We start from the raw sequence: 21,450 nt of genomic DNA, 5'->3' as shown, positions 1-21,450 counted from the left end.
CTGCGCAGGCACGCACAGCACGCATCAAGCATGTACATAATGCATGCATGTTAGGCATGCACACGAGCGAACTGACAGTAGTGCCGGTCAGGACCCACCCCGCCACATACCACATCTACTGTTTACTGTTTCCTCGTGGCATAAACACACCGATATATGAAATTGCCACTGTCAATTCTGTATGAATGTATTATAATTAACTCAGATTTTATACATGTACTGTACATTATCCATCTTCCCCCAAATATTTGAAGTGTCTTCTGTAGTATTGTACTGTCATTGAAGACTGATGGAGTAATTCAAAGGCCAGTTTATAGAGATGTAGCTCTTTGAATTTGAAAGGATTGGGTCAATGCATGCAGGTTTGAAAAGTTGTGTTTCCTGTTACATTTAAGGATACCAATGATTGTTGTGTACAAGAAAGTGGCAATATGGATTAGTTCTTGCTTGAACAGTTTTATACTTAGCAGCTGTGTTTAATATGACATCACACATTATATCTTTCCCAAATAATAATAAATGACACTCTTTTTTAAAAGTGGTTTAACTGTTCAAAGCATCTCACTTTTGCAACATCTATTGTAAGTCTTCAAATCACATCAACTATGCTTCCTGAAAGGACTTACCTAGACAATTGAACCAACCCACCAAGTGATTACATCCACATTGTAGCAACTTAATCATTTATCAAATCCAATCCCTATGTATAATCAACAAAAAGATTCTATACCTCTCAGATCTCCTTCTACCCGGATTTTAAGAACTGTGAGAGAAACTCTTATTGCTATTCTACAGTTATGAGACGCATGGGTGACATAACAACGGGATTTTGACTGACCATTTTGAGGGTCAGTGCTTTGCATAAAGTAGAGCTGAGTCTAAAAATGGGGCAAACCACAGCTAGAAAATTAGTTTAAAGTTATGTTCTTAATAAATGTGGCACAGATATAATCAACTGTATTTTTTTTCCTTTCTGATGTTTCTAACATGTTAGAAAAGGAAGAAACATATACAATTCTACATTATTTCAACCTACCCTGTCCTGCCCCTCAATAGTTAGGGTTAAGTAGAAAATTCCACAAAATCTTTGGTGAACTAATGACAGGTAAAGCTAGATGGGGAATAAAAAAATACAATATTCTAACATATAGGGATTTACTCATTTGCTGCATGTTTTAAGAAGCCTGCTGCAATTTTCCGTATTTATTATAATGGTGGTCTAATTATTTTTCTCCACTTTGCAGAAATTCAGACACCCACCCACCCCCCTCTCCTCCAAGTCTACTTATAAATATTTTCCAGAGTGATGGAAAAAAATCAGTCCCGTTTCTTTAATATGCAATTTCTTTGCCTTAAAGCCAAAACTACTAATAAACCTGCCTTTTACCATAGACATAAGCTTGTTATTTCCACAGAATTGTTGTTTGGGAGATCAAATATGTATTCCTTTCACATACGGATGCTCTACAGTCAGTCTGCATACCAGTCTATCTCAATTTCATCTCACATCATGAAATAAGCAACATTATACATGGCAAGATAAAAGAAATACTATTCAGTCATATTATGTTTTCATACACAGAAGTGACGGACAGAGTGAAAGGCTGCTTCCTTTGAAAGTGTTGATATCTATCCTAGTCTTTCATGAAGGAGAGTTTATTCCTAAAGTAGGTTACATCTATGCAGGAAATTCCTTCTGTTTCTGCAACACAGCATTTCTAGTTCAGAGACTAGAAATGTAGAAATTGTACATGCAGAAAGCAAAGGCACTGCCAGCATTAGTCAGTGCAATGTCAATAAAGCTTTTTTGGCTACAGTCAGTTAAATCAATCCAGAGTTCTCATTGAAGGTACAACTGATCAGACTCAAATTATCCTATTTAGAACTCAGCTCTCTGGAAAAAAAACCTCTGATACTAGGAAGGATGGAAGGAAAGAGAAGAGGATGACGAGCATCAAGGTGGATGGTGATAGATGGTGATAGGTGATGATAGGTGCATTCATTGGAAGATCTGAAGCAGAGGTGGTATTCAGCAGGTTCTAACCAGTTCTGGAGAACTGGTAGTGGAAACTTTGAATTGTTTGGAGAACCGGTAAATACCACCTCTGACTGGCCTGGCCCCCATCTATTCTCTTCCTCCTGAGTCCCAGCTGATTGGGAAGAAATGGGGATTTTGCAGTAACCTTTCCCTGGAGTGGAGAGGAAATGGAGATTTTACAGAATCCTTATCCTCTCACACCCACCAAGCCACGCCCACAGAAGTGGTAGTAAAAAAAAATGAATCCCACCACTGATTTGAACTTTCATGTTAGGGACAGTTGATCATGGAGAAAGTCTATCTATATGATTGCTAAGAGTCAAAAAATAACCTGATGGCACCTAATCAATCAACAGAAGACCACTGCAAGGACTAGAGGTTAACAAATTGATATATTTGCACTGCAGGTCAGTGTTGCTTGTGGTTTCACATTTATTTATTTAACATATGGCAAAATTGTTAAAAAGCAGATCGCAATTACATTATCAATGAGCAAGTATGAAATTATTTGCTCTATTTACAAATTTAAAGGTTGGCTATTTATATAGCAATAGCACTTAAATTTATACACTGCTTTACATCATTCTCTAAGCAATTTACAGAGTCAGCATATTGTCCCCTACAATCTGGATCCTTATTTTACTGACTTCAAGGATGAAAGCCTGAGTCAACCTTGAGCCAGTGATAATCAAACTGCTGGCAGTTGGCAGAATTAGCCTGCAATACTGCATTCTAACCACTCTCCCATCACGGCTCATATATAATGTGTACATGATGGAGTTGCACACAGAAGGTCTCTAGGATTTTCCTGATATGTGCTTAGAGGGAGCTTTTCCCATTTATGGAGGAAACTAAGGTACTTCCCATATTTAATCCTAATCCTATTAAGGATTGACCAAGTTTATGGGGTAGATTGAATCCTTTTGTTTCAGCTGTAAAGCAGGAAATGTTGTTACATTGTGGAGGAACAGTAGAGGACCATTCTTGCAATGGCCTGTAGCAGATTGAAGTTGTTATCCATGAAGGTTTTTGCTGTCCTGATAGGTGGATGTCTAGAGTGAAGCCTGGTGTTTATAACATCAGTGATGTCTGCATTCATTGGCACATGAATATTACTTTTTAAAAAAATCAATTGTTTAAAAGGAGTACTCCAAATTTTCAATGTTTTTGGGTATGGATTCATGTTTTCTTGATATCCTTAGTGTGTGTGTGCCTATTATTGCATATGTAACTACTTATAACGTCTAGTGTTTTGTATAACACTACCATTTTTTTACAATATTACTAGCCTTAATAAAAACATTTCACTGCTCACAACTGTCAGAAACTTAAAGTGGCTTTCAGTGAAACTTTTCCAAATAAACCCTTTGACGTGAGCTAGGGTGCTAAAGGGGCAGTCATAAGTGCCATGATGATGGTCATGACTAAGTCATGGAAAACCTTGTTCCTTTTTTGGACACTTGATGGGTTCTGAGTTGAGCCCAAGCTCAACAAGTCTTAAAGGGGTAGATGACACATTCTGTTTATTCAGTACTTCATACTTGAAATAGCACCTGATTGTCACCAAACTTCTTTTTTTCAATGGTTTGCTCAGATTCTTCACACTTAGAAGTATGTACATAGAAGACAGCATTCAGCACCAATGTGAATTTTTCTCAGTGAAACTCCCTCTTACACTGCTCTTACTTCACTACCCTGTCTACCTTCCAAATCTACTTCCGAGGGTTCCTCCGATATAGATCTCTGGGTGGAATAAGAATTGGAATCATATTAATTGGAATTAATAAGAAAGATGATACAGAGTTCAAAGATTGGGATGGACATCTGAACTCAACAAGTTTTTTAAAACAAAGCCTATATTTTGTTGTTCATCCTTTGCCTGTAGACCAGAAATAGGCAAACATGTTGGAATAGTGATGACTATTCACTAAACCCACAAAATGCAAGAAATAGCCAATCACAAAATTGGATTATATGAGAAGGCAAGAAGATAATATTGTCCACTCTCTGTATCACTTTCACCTTTTTTGAAAAAAAAATTACATTAATCTGTTTCCCCTGGGCTTATTTTACCAAGTAGAAGACCACAATATCCAGAAGAAATACCAGAGAAATATCACATCCCAATAAGTTGAAAGCAATTACGCTAACCAAATGAAAAAGAAAAAAATTCTGCTGATGCTAACCTTTCTGATTTTTTTCTCAAGAAATGAAAGTTTTGCTTTAGTTTCAGTGCAGGAGGTCCTGAATTCACTGCATGGAAGCTGGTTGTTGTTTTTTTAAAACAATAAGCCTGTTCTACATGCCTAGCAACTGAATGGCCCTCTTTAGTCCTTTCTTTTGACCTTTTCTGCTAATTCTAGTCATTGCAGAATCTAAGCTTCCCTTTGAGAAAAGATCAGGAAAAAATAAAGGTTAAATTAAATGTTCTGAGACAACGCTCACACACACACACACACACACACACACACACACACACAGAGAGAGAGAGAGAGAGAGAGAGAGAGAGAGAGAGAGAGAGAGAGAGAGAGAGAGAGATATTTTATTTCCTTTATTCTGGAAAAAAGGTGGAGAGTCTAGTTTCAAGGGGCTTTATTATTAAATAATGAGCATGATTTTCTGTGTGTTCCATCAAAATGTAGACTGGGCCATTTTGTAACCCTGATGACTTTTATTTTAATCAAACCCCTCATGAAGAGGCGGAGCTCTGCAAGATCAGGTATCAAAAGAATCATGCTGTTTTAGAAGATCTTTTGATAACAGACCCCTTTTCTTGTTGGCATCCTTCCAACATTTATTCTTTCTTCCTCTCCCACCAACCCTCCCCTCCCTTTTCCTGTGTGGTCTGTTGTCCATTTTGTGTCCAGATGCTATGGAAGAAAGAAAAACACCCCATAACCAGGAGCAAATCATTCCACTTGCCTTGCAGGCTGCAAGATCCAGTGTAACCTCAAATGGCCACCAGCCAAGATCCACTTTAAAAAGAGTGAAGGCATCAATAGGCTTTGTGAGTCTGGTGGTTTTTGTTTTGTTTTGTTTCTTTTTAAACCCTTCCATGTCGGGCCTGGCTGTACTATATTTGTTTCCTTAGGCAGACAGATCCAATTCCCTCTAGATCCTACCAAATGATATGTCTTTTGTCTACAGTGATCACCTGCAAAAAGCCAAAAATGAAATAAATTCTGTCTACTGTTGATCTCACCCCATTCCTAAGAGGTCTGTAAAGGGCATGCATAAGTGCACCAGCATGCCTACCGTTCCCATCCTACTGTCTCCATTTATTCGTACCCATTTACTCTGCTCATATTTATGTTTATACTTATACCTGTTATCTTTTTCATGTTTGACAAACTAAATAAATAAACATAAATACAATAAATAAAAATAAAAAACTCTTGCAAACAGTCCCATCCACTTAGACTATGCTGTGCCTTGTTTGTTTGTTTGCTTGTGTTTGTTATTTCAGTTGAGATTTTACTAATCCAACCCTACCCCAAACCACAGAGCATCCCCGAGGAGATTTCCAAGAGAGAGGAAGAGTAATTAGGAGATTAAAAGCATGAAAATGGATGTGCTTTCTAATTGAACAGAAAGCTGCCTAGTTAGGGCTTGCTGTTGTATAGATGCTACATTTTTTAAAGTTATTCCCTAAACAAAATAGACTTCTTTCTCTTAATAAACAAATTAGGACAGTTCTCAACATGGTACAATGATAAGAAACCATGTTATGTTAAGCTTGTGTGTGTGTGTCTCTGTGTGTCTGTGTCTGTGTCTGTGTCTGTGTCTATGTCTATCTATCTTCTCTATCTCCATCTCCATCTCCATCATCTCCATCTCCATCTCCATCTCCATCATCTCCATCTCCATCTCCATCTCCATCTCCATCTCCATCTCCATCTCCATCTCCATATCCATATCCATATCCATATCCATATCCATATCCATATCCATATCCATATCCATATCCATATCCATATCCATATCCATATCCATATCCATATCCATATCCATATCCATATCCATATCCATATCCATATCCATATCCATATCCATATCCATATCCATCCATCCATCCATCCATCCATCCATCCATCCATCCATCCATCCATCCATCCATCCATCTATCTATCTATCTATCTATCTATCTATCTATCTATCTAAAGATATTTGTATTTTACAAATGTAGTCCTCAACTTACAACCACAATGGAGCCCAAAATTTCTATTGTTAAGTGAAACATTGGTTAAGTGAGTTTTGCCCCACTTTATCACCTTTCCTGCCTCTGTTGTTAATAAATTAGTAACCCGGTTATTAAATGAATCTGGCTTCCCCATTGATTTGCTTATCAGAAAGTCATAAAAGGGGAATCACATGACCTTGGGGCACTGCAACGTCATAAAAATGAACCAGTTGACAAGCATATGAATTTTGAGCATATGATCATGGAAATGCTGCAAAGGTCATAATTGTGAAAAACAGTCATAATATGCATATATTTTATCATGCAATACAAGGGCCACAAACAATCATAAACTGTGCATTACATTCATCCTACAGCCAGCATATTTCGGAGCCGTTCTGGCAGATTTCATAACAGTCGTAATATGAAAAAATATGCCAGAATGGCACCAAAATTTTCCAGTGTTGTTGTAACTTTGAATGGCTATTAACCAACTGTTGTAAATCAAGGACTATCTGTTTTTTAAGTTGTTGTGGACTATTCAGAGGTTTTGAGAGTTGGGGTGACAGACAACTTTATATTATTATGGTTGATCACACGCTCACCCAGATGGTTAGACTGAATAAGAGCCAAGGTGGCGCAGTGGTTAAAATGCAGCACTGCAGGCTACTGCTAGATCAGCAGGTCAGCGGTTCAAATCTCACCGGCTCAGGGTTGACTCAGCCTTCCATCCTTCCGAGGTGGGTAAAATGAGGACCCAGATTGTTGGGGGCAATATGCTGACTCTCTGTAAACCGCTTAGAGAGGCCTGGAAGGCCTATGAAGCGGTATATAAGTCTACTGCTATTGCTATTTCACCCCCCAAATAAACCATTCCCAAGAATCTGGGATAGGCAGATCAAACATTACATACTGTGGTTGGTACTTTGCTTTCTTTTGCCACAGTTGTTGTTCTTCTATTTAGTCTTTGCAAAAATGTGGATGTTAGTGTTCAGGCCATACCAGCTTCTGGAGGATGAGGATAGTGATGAGGATGAGAATGAGGATGAGGATGAGGATAAGAATCTCTCATGCTTATATTAATCTAATTAGGCCTAACACCCATCTGTTTCCATGACAACTTAATTCCAAGTGCACACTAACAGGGGGAAACTTAGATTTAACTTACATTTTTAGCTCACCTGGATGAAACCTGTGACAAGTAATTCCATTCCTGGGATCAGTTAGTACAGAACTGACTGAACTGCTCTAAATGATCTTATTCCTTCAGGTCCAATCCATCCCACCAAAGGATTAAAAAGAAATGCACAATTTCCAGCCGCTTCATTTTTATAAATTCCCGGCATGCTAACGTTAACCATAAGAGCAAAGGACATTGGATTTTCTTCTCTAGTTTTTTTTTTTCTCAACCTTTAGTTGACAGTTCTGTAAAAAAGAGAGACAGAATCCAACTGTTTGCTATTCTGATAGAAAGCAAGGTAAAAAAAAATATGCCAGAAGGGCTGTAGGATGAATGTAATGCACAGTTTATGATTGTTTGTGGTCCTTGCATTGCATGAGAAAATTGGCGTAGACCTGATATCTATTCAGTTTGCTGATCCAATTTTATCTGAACAATCTGCAAGAAAAGAGTAAACCAACGTCTCTCTGAGCATTCATAAATTATATTTTCTGTCATTATGGTCAGTATAACTCTTGCTAAATGTAGCTACATTAATCTAAATTATTTTCCGTTGTTTGCATTTTAAGTATCTATATCTATACCATCTCTTACTGGCTACATGCATGTAATATGCAAATGTGTGTTTTTCTCCATACACAAATACGACACATATAAACACATAGGTCATCTGGATTTAGTGAATGTTCTAGCTCAACATTTTAATTGTTCTGTCTGCAGACTTCATTTATCTTCACCTTTATCTAGGGGAAATTATGTATTTAACAGTAAATATAGCACTCTATAAATTATGAAATTTGATAGTAATTCTTTCGATATAATTCATTAAACATATCCATGAAGAAAACATTTTTGCATGATATCTTCAATTACTAAATCCCCCCCGCCCCCCATAATTTTTGTGACACCTTCATTAACTTGAGAATAGCCACTCATGTGGATCACTTGCTCAATGATGCTGGAAAGAGAAAGAGGTGGGAAAGCAGATGTGCAAACTACCTTTAATTTATTGCATTTAAAATCCACCAGTAGTAATAATCTTCTGAGAAGACATTATAGCTCTAGCAATGGTTAGAATGAAGACTGCCCACAACCTGCAGTTTAAAGTTGACTTAGTCTTCCATCCTTACAAGGTCAGTAAAATGATGACCTAGATTGTTGGGGGCAATATGATGTGCATAATATGCTCTGTAAACTGCTTACAGAGGGCTATAAAGCACTGTGGAGTTGTATATAAGTCTAAGTATTATTCCTAGTGGTAGTGCTATAGGGTCTTATTAAAACAAAGCAAAACAAAAAGATTTGGACTATCAACCAGCTGCATCTTTCAAGATGATTTGTGAGCATCATCAGATTTTGCAACATCCTTCCCCTCCCATACCCACAAACCAGTAGTAAAAAAAATTGTATTTCACCACTGGTTAAAAGTAATATGGAATTAGGAAGGAAGCAATGGCAAACTGTTTCTGAAAAACCTTGCCAACAAAACTGAGACTTATACAGGCACTATTGAAAAATCAGACATGACTGAATGGAAGAAGAAAAAATAGAATTAGAGCTGATATAAAAGCTCACCATTGAGATGTCTGGGAAATATTTGTCCAGTTGAACTCTAGATACGCTGACTGCCAAGTACAAACAGCCCTATTGTACAGCCCTACCTACAGACTTATTAAAGATAGTATTTACATTGTATAGTCACATTATTGTACAGGTCTACTTGACTATTCACATTTGTAAAACAATAGTCATATTTATAAATAGAAACTTTTCAATACACTTTTTCAGTATAATCTTACATAACTTTAGCCAAGAGGAAGACCTGTGGTGCTTTGTATGCTTTACCTTGGTTCACAGAATATAGATAATATAGTGTGATAGAACATTAATTAATTAATTGATTAAGGGCAATCAAGTCAGGGTCAACTCTTATCACATCATCATATCCATCCATCCATCCATCCATCCATCCATCCATCCATCCATCCATCCATCTATCTATCTATCTATCTATCTATCTATCTAGTATCAAACTTCTAACTGTTCAACTCTGTGAACAGTTAACTTCAAAGACCTATATATCTATTGGTGCTTTTATATTAATACTGTTATACTGAACCCAACTGAAATACAGCAGTATGATTGAAAATAACCAAAGGGAAAAAAGAGGGATGGTTTCAACATGAGCTGTGTAGTTACTTAAAATTTTGACTGACTATTTGCAATACAAAAAATTTATAGTTTTGCCTTTGGTATGTTGAGATTTATATGGTGAAGATGTTAAGTCTTTCTTCGAGATCCAGGTAAGCCTATAATTTTATCTAGGTTTGGTGCCAAGTGCTAGCTATTTATCAAAAGGAACTTCCAGAGGCAAGAAAGTATGTGTTAGTTATCTATTGCTTGGGGGAAGAAGTTCTGAGAACTTCCTTTCCCAAGCCAGTTGAAGATGATAAATATAAGGTGTTTTTGTCTACATAAAATATATTTTTATGCCTAGGGTTAGCGCTGTGGTACAATATTATAAATTCTATTGGTAGGGACAGTAGTAAGGAGAGACTATAGAACAATATGTAGCTACACTAAAGAAAACTGTTATTATTTGTAATTTGGGAGATTATGATTTCCATTAGGGAGCATTTTCTATTAGAATGGCAAAGGTAGAGTTGGTAGGGATGGCAACATTGACAGTATTAATGAATGAGAAGAAACTATCTAGTTTTGTTTCTACTTGGAAGCTGGTTCTAGACTGGTGGTTGAAACTAAAAAAAAATCATTTTTTTAATGACTAGAATTACTATATTATAGAAATGACTTAAGATCTTTAGAAATGTGAAGCAAAATGTTGAGATTGTAACTCAAACTTTCTGCTGCACCAAAAAAATAATAATCAGACATTACTATTTTTGTCCTTTCCTTTTCTCTGCATCTTTCTTCTTTCCTCTTTAACTTTTATAACTTTTGTTTCTATTTATATTTTAGGTTTCTATTTCAAGAGCTTTTTTTAAAAAAGGTGCAAATTAGCAATGTTGGGGCTATGAGTTGTTCTCAGCAGGGGCAATTATCATGATGCAGAGAAAAGCAGGCAATATTTGTTATATTATGTCTTTGCATAGATATAAGCAAAAAATAATGGACAGGCATTCATTTCTGCACATAGTAAATGTTTTTATTGAATTGTGGAAGGCACACAGAGGTGGTATTCAGCAGGTTCTGACCCTTTTTTGGAGAACCTGTAGCAGAAATTCTGAGTAGTTTGAAGAACAAGTAAATACCACCTCTGACTGGACCAGCCCCCATCTATTCTCTGCCTCCCGAGTCCCAGCTGATCAGGAGGAAATGGGGATTTTGCAGTAACCTTCCCCTGGAGTGAGGTGGGAATGGAGCTTTTACAGTGTCCTTCCCCTGCCATGCCCACCAAGCCACACCCACAGACTTGGTAGTAAAAAAATTTGAATCGCACCACTGAAGGCACCTCATTTTCCAGTTTAGAATAATAAAATGCTAACCATCGTTTGTTATTACAAGAGGACAGAAGAATATTGAGAGAAAAGAATATTTGTAGCTCAAGGTTGAACTGTGGGGTTCTGGGTGCTCTCTGAGGTTGGTGGCTTTCTAATGGACATTTCATTACTGAGCTAGGTAACCTCATCAATGCAGTAATGATGTTACCTAGTTTGGCAATGAGATGTCTTCAAGAAAACAACGCAGCTAAGAAATCAGCAAGGACCCAACAGAACAGAAAGTTCTCACAGTGTTCATTACTCATAATGATTTATTTCACCTCAAGAATCTCCCATATCCTTTAGCCATGTTTCCCAATGACTTTCAAAAGACAACACCTGATCTTTAAGAGGAACAACTCAGGAATCCAATGTTATCTTGATGACATATTTATCTTTTAAGAACTCTGAAATAAGACTGTAAAAATCTTGCAAATAATGTTGTAATCGATAACAAAACAGGAATGAAACTGAATCTTTCTAAATAGATCTTTAGATAAATGGTACTTCATTTTCTTGACCAATTTACATCGCAGGATGGATTGAAGATTCACCCAGAGAAATAAATGAGAGCACTTATAGAAGCCAAGCCACTAAAACCTTACACTGCATTATCACCTCTTGATATAAGCAATTGTAGCATGTTAGGCAACTGAAATAGGACCACTACATCAGTCGTTTCAAAGTTTTATAATCCAACTGAAACTGTGTATAAGGCTGCAAAGTCATTGATTGAATGTGGTTTAGTACTGTCTTTATTTACCACATACTATTTACTATTGTAGCTAACCGATCCTCCTCCCTGGGCTTGTAATGGTACATTTCATATCGGTAAATAGGAAGGGGAAATTGCATTTCATCAAGACTATCCCAGAAGGATGACAACTCTTCCCACTGAAATGACTGGGTTTGGTGCCACAGATAACTGACAAATCCCAGTTTGTTGACAATTCTATAACAAAAGAAAAGGGAAGGGAGGAACAAGGATTATCAGGTAGTTTGACAGATTGCAGGTCTTACATATCAAATGGCATAAAAACATTACACTAAGAATGTTATTGTAAAGGGTTTATTTCAGTTACCTTTGCCATTTCCCCAAAAGTAAGCTGGATGAGAACATGGAGACAGATGCTCCCATCACATTTGCACGGATAGCCATTTCCATAGAAGGAATTTGAAGCTGTGTCGTCATCTTGCCTAGTACAATGCAAGTTATAAGGGTATCCCACAACGGAATGATTACACAATGTGTGCAACGTGGATTGCACATTTTTGTCTTAGTTTAAGATATATAAAGAACTACAATATAGAACAGCCTTTTTTATTTGAAACACTTGCCATCTTGTTCTTCCAATGGTGTTGCAGGCAAAAATAACTCAGTTAACTCATGATTCATTTGAAGAATGTATGCAAACCAAACAATGGAAATATGGTCGAAATTGAAGTTCTTATCAAATCATGTATGCCATTTCAATGTTGTGATGCAGTATTAGTTATACTTGCGACACATTTACATATATCATAATAGTAATAGCAGACATATACTGTTTCATAGTGCTTTACCTGGCCTCTCTAAGCAGTTTACAGAGTCAGCATATTGCCCCCAACAATCTGGCTCCTCATTTTACTAACCTCAAATGAATGGAAGGCTGAGGCATTGACTATCGAACTGCTGGCAGTCAGCAAAATTAGCCTGCAATACCGTATTCTAACCACTGAGTCACCACAGCTCTTAGACTTATAATGCCTGATTTAACTAGAAAAAGACCATAGATATGGAACCATTTGATAAGCAGCAAGCAAATTGTTGTTATGAATGTATCTTTTTAGATTACTATATCAGATGGCCTGAACTGGTTTTATTTCTCTTACTAATTTTCTAGCTGTTATAATTTCTGTCTTCAGTTTTTAGTATGGTAGAAGATATGAAGGAACAGATCTCAGATAATGGCACTCACTTAACCTCTTTAGAGCTTTCCAGCATTTATAACAAAGAACAAAAGTATGACTGAATTTCACTGTTAAATATTCTAATTTTTATAGCAGTTGATAATTGCATGAAGTTTGTTTTCTGATACATATAATATGTTTTCACAAACTCTGTCACTCCTTAGGCTGTTTCCAAAGAATCTCTACACTTCTAAAACTCTCATTGTCATGACCTTTAACTGGGTGAAATGGTGCAAAACAGTGCAAGATTTGTTTGAACAAAAGTACCTTAAATGGGCTAATTTATAGAATGTGTCCAAAATCCAGGACCCATGACTCCCAAGGGAATGAAATTTGGAAAGCCTGTGGTTGTTTCAATGCTGATGGCTGTGGCTTCACAGCTGGGCTTCTGTGCAGACACGTGATCTTCATTTTCAGCTATTTGTGACATTTTCACAGCCTGTCTCACAATCCCTCATGCTCTCCTCTCACTTACCTGCCTGCTGGGAAGGGGAGGGGAGAGGAGGGAAGGAAGGAAGGAAGAAGGAAGGAAGGTTGGTTTGTGATGCTCCTTGATAGCTTTGCACAAGGAAACTCAATTATATAATAATCTCACTCTGATTAATATATGATATAAAATACAAATTATAAAAAAATGATTTTAATTTTTTGTCCACATGTGGTCATTCTCTTTCTCTCTTTAGGGATGAATACCTATAATGAAATGATGACCCAAAGGACATGACTTGTCTAGTTTTAAACTAGTTCCTCTCCAAGAGATTAATCATAACTCTCTAAAGCCAACTGAACCATCATTTATAGAGTTAAGATTAATACTGTGAATAGTTCCACTCTTTCTGGACTGACTTTCGCTCAGGATATCAGGATTCTGCAATCTCCTTCAATTCAGGGTTCATTCTGTAAATCTGACAATGCTGGACATAAAACTGAAATCAAATCAAAGTGATCTTTCCCTAAAGACTCTCTGGCAGAATTTTCCAAAGCCCAAAATTTAACATCCATACACAAAGGAATCATGAGCCGAGTTGATTTGGTCTTCTTTGCAAATCAGCATTTTTCAATAGCTACATCATCTCTTAGATGTTGTAGGATAATATAATCAGAATAATATTAAATATAGGGTATGTACTACTTTCTAAATTGGTGTCTTCCCAGCTTATCAAAAAAAGTATTTCAGAGATGTATGTTCAACTCCGTGCACCTTCATGTTGTAGTTTTTCAACAGAGCCTCTCATGCCTTCTTAAGTTGCTCATTTTTGTCCGAATGGTCATGAGAGAGCAGAGATTCCATTTTTCTTTCTTTCTTTATGTCTCCACCATAAAGCAATGCTTGGCCATCAAGTTATTTCTGCAAGCTCCAGGCAAAACAATTTCAAGTGGGTATAGTATCTTCTCTGCCTGTTAATGTTAATGCCTCAGGCACAAGTCTGGATCTTTCATACAGTGGAATATCCCCCCCACCCCCTTCTTTTTGTGTTTGTGTGTATGTGTTTCTCTCTCTCTCTCTCTCTCTCTCTCTCTCTCTCTCTCTCTCTCTCTCTCTCTCTCTGTGTGTGTGTGTGTGTGTGTGTGTGTGTGTGTGTGATGTGCTTCCAGGCAATGTGCTTGTCTTATTGCCATCTGCTTTTTTTTTTGCAAAAGCTTTCTTTCCTTGTAATTTGATTTCTAAAATGCTGATCACAGAGGCAATCTGAAGCAATGCTCTCAGGCATCCTCTTGATTCCTCAAGACTTGCAGTAAAAAGAAACAAGAAACCATTTTTAGACAAGATGGTGGAATATTTAAATCCCTTTAAAATAAAAAGAGATGCATATTTTTTTTCTTGAATGTGGGTTGAACATTTGATCTGAGTAAGAGACTCTGTACTGGTCATTCTTTGTTTTCTTGAGATACACCCTCTCTGATCAAGCTGCATCTTTCATTCCCTTCTTTTTAAAATTCATTTTTCATAGCTCCTGCATGGGAATGGTGGTCATCAATTTTCTTTCATGAAATAAGGCATATTTTTTTTTAAAAAATACTCTTTGATTTCAATTGTTATTCAGTTTTTGTTCTGTATGCTTATGTGTCAAACCTCTTTTAATTTATGACTCGATGCGCATCTCCAGGTGACACTAGTATCATCTGGAAAACAAATCCAAGGCTGCTTTCATAGTCATCATCATCATCATCATCATCATCAATAACAACAATATTTTATTCATGGTTCCCAACTCAACATTTTCCAGATGTGGTTGATAACAACACAGGAAGCTTTTTTTAGAGCATCAATACATAGTTAACCCATAATATTATTTCAGCTTGTAGCTATCCTACATTAATAGCACATCTCCCTCTGTTATTTAAAATGTTCTGTCCTAATATGACAAATTTCTTAAACCTCACATTCTCTCAGGTTAAACCTATATTTTTCATATTTTCATATAGATCAGTCTTTTCATGTAAAGTATCTATTCAAACTATAGATACAAGAATATCAGTTCCAGCTACACACTCAAGCTGCACAGCCTAAATAAAACCAACTCCAAAGAAAGTCCATCCTCTATGAAAAGAAAACAGCAATCCTTCAAAAGATACAATACAAATATAGAATAAAACAGAATAACAGAGTTGGAAGGGGCCTTGGAGGTCTTCAACCCCCTGCTTAGGCAGGAAACCCTATACCATTTCAGATAAATGGTTATCCAACATCTTCTTAAAAACCTCCAGTGTTGGGGCATTCACAACCTCTGGAGGCAAGTTGTTCCACTGATCAATTGTTATAACTGTCGGGAAATTTCTCCTTAGTTTTAAATTGCTTCTCTCCTTGATTATTTCCACCCATTGCTTCTTGTCCTACCTTCAGTTGCTTTGGAGAATAGTTTGACTCCCTCTTCTTTGTGAAACCCCTGAAATATTAGAACACTGCTATCATGTCACCACTAGTCCTTCTTTTTATTAAACTAGACATACCCAGTTCCTGCAACCGTTCTTCATATGTTTTAGACTCCAATTCCCTAATCATCTTTGTTGCTCTTCTCTGCACTCTTTCTAGAGTCTCCACATCTTTTCTACATCGTGATGACCAAAACTGAATTCAGTATTCCAAGTATTCCAATATCATACCTCATTTTTATACTGCATTAGGACTGCTTACAGATTGATCCTACATCCTTTGGTAGAAAAGCATCTTGCTAAAGGGATTTAGCTAAGCAAGAAAACTATCATAATTGTAAAGATGTGTGGGGTTTTTTCCTATGAAGAAGCTTTATAGTAATCAGCCTAAGCCATTTCTTCCTTTTGCTTCTGTTTTGTTTGTTTGTTTTATGGGTTTTTTTCCCCCTCCTGGGACTTTAAGGCAGCATGAAGAGCATCAAAGCCCTTCCTGGAGTTCCAGCTATTAAAAAAGAATCATCTTCAGCCCAAGGGTGGGTTCTGGCAGGCACTACTGCCGGTTTGCTTGTGGGCATGCTATGCGCGCACACATGCACAGTGCAATAAAAATTGTTCTGTGCATACGCAGAAGCAAAAACAAGATGGCAGAGCTTATGGCTAAGGTGACCAGATGTCCCGCTTTTGGTGGGACAGTCACGCTTTTGAACAATTTGTCCCACGCCTCGCGGCATTTTTAAAAAGTCCTGATTTTTAGATGGGCTTTGCAACACTTGCAATGAGGGTTTTTACCCAGGGGCGCATCCGGCTTTTCCAAATGCCCTGGAGGCTCCCGGCTGTTTCACCCACAGCGGCCGGGCTGCGGCTGCTCCATCTCCGGAGGGGGACGCAGATGGGGGGCAGGCTGAGTGCTCTCGGCCCTGGTGCGACGCCCCTCCCAGCTCGGCCCTGCGCTTTGCACGTCCGCGTCTGGAGCGGAGGTCCCCGTGGAAGGTATGGCCTTGCAGCCCACCACGGCAATTGCAACAAGCCCACTGGCTTCCCCAGGCAGCATGACCACCCTGCTCCCCGCTGCCCTGCTTGAAACAACTTCGATCAGGGTGTCCGTGTGTCCGTGTGTATGTATGTATGTGTGTTTATGTGTATGTATGTATGTATGTATGTATGTATGTATGTATGTATGTATATAGGTTTTGTTGTGTAATACAGATAATCCTCAACTCACAACCAAAATTGAGTAAAAAATGTTCCTAAGTGAGAAAGTTTTATGACCATTTTACGATCTTTCTTGCCATAGTTGTTAAATGAATTACTGCATTTGTTAAATGGTTGTTGAGGCACTCTGGCTTCCCCATCGACTTTGATTGTCGGAAGTGGCAAAAGGTGATCACATGATCACATGATCCTGGGACACTGCTACCGTCATAAATCAGAGTTAATTGCCAAGCATCTGAATTTTGATCATGTGACCATGGAGATGCCGCAATGGTCGTAAGTGTGAAAAATGGTCATAAGGCACTTTTTTCAATGCTGTTGTAACTTTGAACTGTCACAGTGGTGGGTTCTGGATCCTGTTGCAACTGGTACGCTTGCAACGGGGCCGGGGTTCATGCATCGTACCTTCCAGTGTCGCGTGCATGCGTCATACCTTCCAGCGATGCCTCCGCAAGCCTCTGCAACACTCCAGCTGCTCGGCGGAGCATTGTGCAGGCACTGTACATGCCATGCGCATGCACAGAAATGCAAAATGCTTTAAAAGACAGGTAAGGAGATTGGACGGGTGGGTGGGCCATCCGGAGCACTGTACAGGAATGGTACCCAGTGCTCCAGCAAGCTCCCGAACTGGGGCGTACACCCGAACTGGGGCGTACCACCTGCAACCCACCACTGAACAGTCACTAAATAAGCTCTTGTAAATCAAGGACTACCTATACATATAGGAATAAACCCATAGATATAGACATAATATAGCCTATGGTTTAGTGAAAAGAATTAAATGAAAAGTGAAAAAAATGAGGAAAAGCCTTTAGGTTTATTAAGCCATTTTTTATAATAAAAGCCAGATGCAGAGTAGTCAGCTTTCCGTGTCAACACTCTATACAGATGAACCAAATTGACCCCTTCCTTCCTATGCGCCCAAATAATTCCTAAATATAGGATGTTCTGACAACTAAGTGCTCTCAATGGAGTCTACAGGTTTTGCCACAGCATTCTACAACACCGTTGTAATATGTACTGTAGATAGTGTTGTAGCTCAGTTACCGTACCTACAGGCAAATATCATAACCGATAGAATTTCTTCTTCTTTCGGATTGGAAAAAAAAATTACGGGGGATAATCATGAACCCCATGTAATAATGTGCGTCCAGATTTGAAGAATTTGATGAAACTTTGCCCTGCTGACAAAAAAAGCTTTCATGAAATAAAGCCCAATACACGGGACAAAGCAGTTTCACTTATGTAGCTGCATTAGCTCCAGCAATGCTACCCTCAGTTTCAGTCAAGTTAAATTCTAATGATGGGTTTCCCCATAAATCTTAAAAAAAAATTTTTTTGCAAGAAGTCATTGAAATCTCTTTAGCTAACACGCACCCACCCTTCCAAGTAAGTAAGTAAGTAAGTAAGTAAGTAAGTAAGTAAGTAAGTAAGTGAGTGAGTGAGTGAGTGAATAAGTAAGTGAATAAGTAAGTAAGTAAGTAAGGCAGACAGGTAGGTAGGCAGGCAGGCAGGCAGGCAGGCAGGCAGGCAGGCAGGCAGGCAGGCAGGCAGACAGACAGACAGACAGACAGACAGACAGATGTAATGTTTTATCTAATTCCGCAAATATTCATAAGAAGAATATGGCAAGAAAGAAATTGGAAGCATGGCATATTAAAGGAGTATCAGCCCCTCCTTCCAATATGCCTCTAGATCTGACCTGAAACTTCATTAGAAGTACAACACATTTATCATTTCTGAAGTGTTCCCTAGGAGCATCTACTTGACACTTTAAATTAGCGGCAAAGAAATCTGTCTCTGGATGGGAGCCATTTAATTATAGTAGAAATATTATGAAGATCAGGAATTATCCACTACTACACCACTGGTACACCAGGATTTCTCCTTCCATAGCAACATCAAAGGAAGGGGAAACTGCATCTTAGCCAGTGATCTCAAGTAATTATTAGCCTGAATTCCCAAAGCGCAGGGGGATGTTTTACTCCTATATGTTGAAAGGTCAACATTTATCCTTTCTCATTGCCTTCTAGTCATCACTTTAATAAACATTCGTTCACTGAAATGATAGCCCTCAGCAGGAAGGGGGCCGGGATTAAAGTGACCTACAAGTTTGCAAACATCTTCTGTAACCTGAATAGGCTGGCAAATTCAAGAAAAATCTCTGAAAAATTCTAAGTGCAACTCCCCCCCCCCAAAAAAAAGCTAAAGAATGAGCATTTCTCTTGACATTTTGGACATAGGGCCTTATAGTATTCTCTAATATATGTCGTAGAAAGTAATTTATGTATTTATCTATTTGCTTATTTCATTTAAAATGTGTATTATAGTCATCCATCTTCTAAGCAACTCTGGGCTACTGATCAAAAGTTAAAACAGCATATAAATCCATATTAAAACTATAAAACTAAACACACGGAAACATTAAAAATAACCAAGCCTGATGCCAAGTCAAACTTTGCATGTGTGGTTATCCAATATTATCCCAGCACTTGGAGGAGAAAAACCAAGTCTTCAAAGCTTTACAGAAGACTAGGAGGGTAGAGGCCTGCCAGACTTCAGAGAACAGAGTGCTACATAGGGCAAGCCAAGGAAAAAGCACACTTCCTAGCTCCCATTAGATGACAAAATTTATAGGAAGGAACTAGGATAATACCTATTTCTATCTGATCTCGTAGGATCAGTGGATGTCCTTAAGGAAAGAAGATCTCACAGATTCTTTTAGGAAGAATCATGGCTGGTATGCTGAGCTCCACAAAATAAATGGCCTCATCACATCGGAGGGATAAGCTCAATCTTCAGCTTTCTTTTTTTTTCATTTATTTATTATGAAGCACCTATAGTAGGCCAATCCCTTGAATTCTCATGAGTCCAAAATAACAGGAAACCGCTGTTGTTTTTTTTCCAGGATGCCTAGTCAGAAGGGCCTCCAAAGGATGCAAAAAAGAAAGAAAGAGGCACCTGAAACAACCTTAAATTGCCTATCCCTGATTTATAGCAATGAAGTTACCTGGGAAAAAGAAGAATTATGATTATCCTCCATTCTAATCACAAAGGACAGCCCACAATAGCATTTCAAAGGCATGATTAATATCGGAAAAGGGATTTCCGGTAATAAAATGTTAAAATAAGTAGTGTTGATCTCCCTATATCATGCCTGGACTGAGATATTTTATTTCTTGTGGTGGGGGACTATGGTTTTCTTCCTTTTCTAGGCACAAAAGCCAATAGACTGGCAATTGAGCCTCAGAGCTGCAAGCTAATGCTGGGGCCCAATGAGAGTCATCTCTGCTTCAGTTACATAGAAACATAGAAAATTGATGGCAGAAAAAAAAAACTAGTGGTCCATCGAGCCTTTATTTGTTATTTGTTTTCTTTTTAATTAATGTTTTTATTTATTAATTTTATATTTTATTAATTTTATAAATTGGATTTTTAAATCTAGACAGCATATTAAAAAGCAGAGACATCACCCTGCCAAGAAAAGTATGTATAGTCAAGGCTATGGTTTTCCCGGTGGCAATGTATGGCTTTGAAAGTTGGACCATAAGGAAGGCTGAAGATGAAACTCAAATACTTTGGCCACTTAATGAGAAGAAAGGAGTCACTGGAGAAGAGCCAAATGCTGGGAAAGATTGAGGGCAAAAGAAGAAGGGATGACAGAGAATGAGATGGCTGGATGGAGTCATCGAAGCAGTAGGTGTGAGCTTAAATGGATTCTGGAGGATGGTAGAGGACAGGAAGGCCTGGAAGAACATTGTCCATGGGGACGGTATGAGTCAGACATGACTTCACGACTAACAACAATGAAGATGATGGACATGCATTTATCCTAAGAGTATCTAAACTGATTGATCCACTACCTTTGCTGTAAGTTTCCACGACTCTTCCTAACATTATTTTTGAACTTCCCTCCTATCACTTTGAAGTTATGCCCTCCATGTTCTTGCTTTTTGCTCAATATTGAAAATCCTGCCTTCTAAAACCTTATTCGCACCCTTAATATATTTAAAGGTTCCAATTATACCACCCTTTCCCCTTCTGTCCTCCAGGCTGTTCAGATTCAGTTCCTCCAAGCTGTCCTGATATGTTCTGTATTTAGCTGCTGGTTTTCAGTCGCTGCATTTTGAGGGACAGCCTCTTTTTGTTTAAAGGTAGGAGCAGCCCTGTCCTAAGAGAGTTCAGGCATGGATTCATGCAACCCACAAAAGTCTTGACTGAAGCCCAGAGACCCTCTAAAAGTTTCCATCATTCTCATTTTTTAAGAGAGTGAAAGGAAACTCAACAGAATAGAGAAGGAATAATCACAGAAGCTTCCTGAACTCTTTTGTCTCTGGTTAAATCATGTTAAATTCAATTTTTCTTCCAGTCTATAGGGCTTAGTTATTTGTTTATTTTAGTGCTCCCACACACATACACTTGTCTTAGGGAATGCAGCCCGCACCTCTTCAAAAGCTGTTTGCAGGCAAAAAATTAAATAAAGCTAGATAGGAAGATGAGTATAATATTCCTCACT

The sequence above is a fragment of the Thamnophis sirtalis genome, unplaced genomic scaffold (assembly GCF_051295495.1).
Source record: "Thamnophis sirtalis isolate CommonGarterSnake01/CBP01778 unplaced genomic scaffold, rThaSir2_p1.2 scaffold_5, whole genome shotgun sequence".
NCBI lineage: Eukaryota > Metazoa > Chordata > Lepidosauria > Squamata > Natricidae > Thamnophis > Thamnophis sirtalis.
The sequence above is the reverse complement of the archived record's forward strand: the minus strand, read 5'-3'. Positions refer to the sequence as shown.